The sequence below is a fragment of the Meriones unguiculatus genome, chromosome 19, assembly GCF_030254825.1.
Source record: "Meriones unguiculatus strain TT.TT164.6M chromosome 19, Bangor_MerUng_6.1, whole genome shotgun sequence".
Taxonomy (NCBI): Eukaryota; Metazoa; Chordata; class Mammalia; order Rodentia; family Muridae; genus Meriones; species Meriones unguiculatus.
In genome coordinates, this window is record NC_083366.1 from 65,805,405 (window position 1) to 65,809,952 (window position 4,548).

General features: G+C 55.6%; 1 long non-coding RNA gene across 1 annotated transcript; it reads left to right on the plus strand.

Annotated features, from left to right (window-relative positions):
• Window positions 1-369: 369 nt before the first annotated feature.
• Window positions 370-4,248, plus strand: LOC110563136 (uncharacterized). The gene is made up of 4 exons (XR_002477266.2): window positions 370-568; window positions 1,132-1,444; window positions 2,848-3,044; window positions 4,039-4,248. It is a non-coding gene; the product is annotated as an uncharacterized LOC110563136 (long non-coding RNA).
• The last annotated feature ends 300 nt before the right edge of the window (window positions 4,249-4,548 follow it).

The following is a 4,548-nucleotide window of genomic DNA, read 5'->3' on the forward strand; positions in this document are numbered from 1 at the left end:
CTTGTCCCCCTAGCTGGTGAAGCAGGCTGATACGCAGCCTTGCAGTTTGCCAAGCCCAGCCAGGTCTGAGGGGCCGCCTCTCCTGGAGGCTGGACTCCCCCGTGTCCACCACAGGGCCTTGAGATTTCTGACCGACGATAGCCAGGGTCTGGGTTTAGTGTCTGTGTGTTGTGTGTTGTGTTGACGGCAGGAGGAAGAGGCCTGAGAATGACACGTCTTGACTGCAGTGAGCTCCGCGTTGTGCAATGGCTGAGTGCTGGCAGGACGATCCGCTTGGGTGCTCATGAAAAATATCCTTCTTCCTGAAGCCAGAGAGGAGTGGGAGGTCCTTCCAGGCACTTCCGTTAAAAAGACAAAGCCTGAGATTACACGGACAAGCCACCTCCTCAAGGAACCGGGAGGCAGAAGCAGCATCAGTGAAGCCTAGTGGTTAGGACTGTGTGGAGAACAGTGTTACCACGCTGTCCACACCTCTCCAAAGAGTGTCCCTGATGAGCGCTTTGATTTGAAGCCAGGGCATCACAGCCTTGTGCCCTTGGTGGGAGACCCTTTCCGCTTCTCCTCCTGGGTAAGTGCCTGGTGTAGGCTGCAGTGGAAGGGTGGTGAGCTCAGCTCTTCAGGGTATAGTGTCGCCTGAGAACCTTGTGAGGTTCTCCCTGCTCCTCCCCACCGTGCCCCTGTCCCCAAGAGACGTGGGCTCCCGAGCAGCCAGTTCAGGGAATATTGACTGGGGAGGAGAAGGGCCTAGAGGCTCCCTCCACTGCCTCTGTGTGGCCTCCCACCTCACCCTGACCTCCTCGCTGGCCCTCATGACAGGGCCCCTTTCAAAGGCCCCTGAGAGGACAAGATGTCAAGCTGTGACTTTTCCTGTTTGAATCCTTCTGCAGACTCATCACTGCGCTTAGAACGCCTGCCCCATTTGTGTGGTCAGCACGCAGTGACCTCTTCTCTTTTGTCCTCTCAGATCCCTCTCATCCACCCTCTCGCTGGCTCTCCTGCGCAGGCGGGCATGCCCTCCTGCTCCTTGTACAGTACTCTGTCCCAGATTCTGGGTGTCTGGCTTCCCAGCTCTTGCCTCCTGATCTACTTATCACCCTGTAGACACAGCTTCTTCTCCCTCCACACCCACAGTCCTGTTTCCTGCTGCCCTGTCATCCATCGATGCCCTTTTGACCCTTTGGACCTGTCTGGTTGGTGGTCATGGCGTATGGAAGCACTCCAAAGCTTAGCTGTCGCCTAAAGTGACAGAGCAGCGTACCACGCTATCTCAGCAGCCAGAGGACCTGAATCCAAATCCCCAGCATCCACGTTTAAAATCAGGTGTGGTCATGTGTGCCCGCAGTCCAGCGTGAAGGGGTGGACACAGGCTGACCCTGAGAGCTTTCTGGCCAATCAGCCCTGCCAAACAGCAAGCTTCCGGTTCGGTGACAGACTCCATTTCAAGGTAAGATACAGGAGAGAGCGCTAGGAGAAGATACCTGATGTCCAGCTTGGGCTTTTACATGTATGCACATGAGCACACATACACAGATGCACCCACGCATGCAGGCACTCTCCATAAGATAAAACAGGCAGAACTTAAAAGCTCTGCAGTCCTTAACTCTCTCGCAGGTACTGTGTGCTGTCTGCCTGCTGGTTCACACGTAGGGAGCCCAGATGCTCCTGAGTCATCTGAAGGCTTGGAAAGTGCACGCATCTAGCGGTGGCTGTTGGCTTTTGGCCTTCAGCAGCTGCCAGGCTCGCGGGTGCAGTCCTCACAGGCTTCATCTGGTGTACTCACAGCCAGGTCCCTGTCCCTGGAACACCCAAGCTGAAGTGGAAAAAGCAAACGAGCCATTTCTGATGCATTTGACACAAGATACAGTTCTGTCATATTAGTAGCCAAGCAATAAAGCGTTAAAATCACTTGATTTTATGAATAGGTGCTCTGTCTGTGGGGCTGTCTGTATACCGTGTGTGTGTTGCTGGTGCCTTCTGAGGCCAGAAGAAGGTATCTGACTCCCTGGGACTGCAGTCAGTCACAGATGGTGGCTAGTCACCACGTGGTCGCTGGGACTAGAACCCAGGTCCTTTGGGAGAGCAGCCAGTGCTCTTAAGCACCTCTGTAGTCCCAGTAGCAACATTTTAGCAGAGAGGAAACAAACCACAACAGGTAGCCAGGGTTACTGTTCCCCAGAACCACAATGCCACCTCAGCCTCATTCACTTTCTTCACTGAGTTGAGTATTAAATTCCATCCCTGGCTCATGCTGGAAACAGCTCGGGATTCTAGGGTTTCAAATCGCTTGCGCTACCCTTAGCTCCCTTGGTTGAAGAATTTCCACGTGGCCTTTGGAAGCCATGACATTTATCCTGGATTGGACATACTCTCAGTATCATGTTATGCCAGCTGTTTCGTATGGACCTTTGCTCATTAAATCCTCTGTGTGTGTGTGTGTGTGTGTGTGTGTGTGTGTATTGGGAGTATGTATATGTGTGAGTGCAGGAGTGCTGGTGCCCTCGAAGGCCAGAAGAGAGAGTCAGGTCCTCCGGAGCCGGAATTACAGGTGGTTGCTTGCCGCGGGAGGTGGGTGCTAGGAACCCAGCTCCTCTCCGAGAGCAGGGCAGACTCTTAACTGCCGAGCCATCTGTCCACCTCCAAGCCTGGTCTTTTTTGCAGAGATTGTGGGGATTATGCTCAGGTCCGGGGACTCTTAAGGCAAGTCCTTTTCTCAGTGCCTTCCCAGCCCAGCTCCCTAAATCCATGCAGCCCTACCCAGTCGGCTGTCAACTTTCCCACCCAAAACACAGGCTGAGCTGGGACTGAGCGCCAGGCCCGTGCTCCACAGCTTGTGTTTTCTGCACCTAGCCTGCCGCCACCAGGAGTGCTGACTCCTTGGCCTGTGACTGCCAGTGATGCTGGGCGTAACAGTCCCTGGTCTCTGTGCTGCTCCTGGGACAGACTCATGCCAGGGAGGACTGAGAGGAAGGACGGTGCCGAGCCAGTCTGCAGGGGCTGCTGTGGGCAGGAGGGTCCACTGAGAGCCAGTCAGCCAAGAGAAAAGTGTGAGTACGAACTCCGGCCGGTGACTAAGACGCCAGCAAAGGCTGATGAGGGGTTGGTGTGAAAAGCTAGTGTGGACAGTGCCACGAGGCTTATGTCTTCGTGGCTGATGATCACTTCTAGTTTCTAAGAGACTCTTCTTTCAGTCCCCTGGTGGACCAAAAGCGTCTCTTACAAACCAGCCTCTTGCTGGTGTCGGGCAAGCCACTCAGCAGCACGGCAGGTGGACTGTCCCTCCTACAGCGCGCTCGAGGCTGACAGTAGTGGATGGGAACTCTGGGAAGCAGGGTGTGCGGAAGTGAAACTGGGTAGCTTTGCACACTCCTTTCTGGAGAGATGGGCCTGCCGGAGTGGGGGTGGCTTGGTGGGGAAGGCGGTGGGTGGCACTGTCCCTCTGGACTCAGGCATTGGCACAGCACAGGTTGGCTTTGTGTTCGGGACCTGTGTGCTGGTGCACCGATTGCTCAGAGAACAAGCTCAGCTGTGGCTGTTTTTGGAGGTGGGGCCTCTCTCTCATCTGGGACCTGCCGATCAGGTGGTGGCTGACCACCGAGTCCCAGGGACTCACCTCCCCTGAGGCGGGTTGACTAGCGTATGCTGCTATACTGGCGTGTTTATGTGGGTTTGGGTCTCGAATTCAGGTCCTCATGCTTCCATGACAAGTTCTTTACTGGCTGAGCTCTGCCCGGGGGTGTTTTTTTTTTTTATTTTTAAATAAGGACAATTGTTGCATCAGGCTAGCGGCCCCTCTGAAGTCCTTACTCTAAGCTGTCTGTGCACAAAGACCCTCCCTCCAAAGAAGGTCTGGCCACAGGCTCTGATTTCAATACTCTCTAATAGGGAAGCAATTAAGCCCTACACAGAGGAGATCCGGGGAGTCTTCTAGTCTGTTTCTTTACCCCCCTGGTGTCCTGCTGACTAACTCCCTGCACAGACAAGCCAGGGTGCGGGCGAAGGTGCCCGCCCACAGGTAACACCTTCCCCTTCCTGTCACAGGAGGCGACCAGCAGCTGTCTCCGTCCACTGCCCCACCCCGGAGCTCAGTGTGCTGCCCTCCTCTGTCACCTGGAAACAAGGCCTCCTGCACTGGCCGTGGCATCCTCGTGCCCTGATAGGACTCCCAGGACAAACCCACCCGGCCCTCTTCAGTGCCCCTCGGAGCCTTCCCAGGTACAAGCCTTTGTTGGTGGTAGACGGCGTGGATGGTCCTACTAGGCCTCAGGAGAGACACCACCAGGAAAAGGTTCTCTTGACCGCCTGCCGCTGTGACTGTACCTGAGAGCAGGGTGTGGGGTTGAGCTGGTCAGGGCATAGACTCGGAGGGGTGTGCCTTCCCCAAGGGGCACCCCGGGGCACCACAAATGCACTGAGTCAGCCTTGTCTGGGCTTGCATCCCAACGGTGTCTCCTTCTCCCTTCCCCACAGGGGCTGCTCTGGAGCAGGAGGCTGCCTGGGAGCAGGAGGCTGCCTATTAGGAAAAGCCGGGATATAAACCTGTCTCTCAAA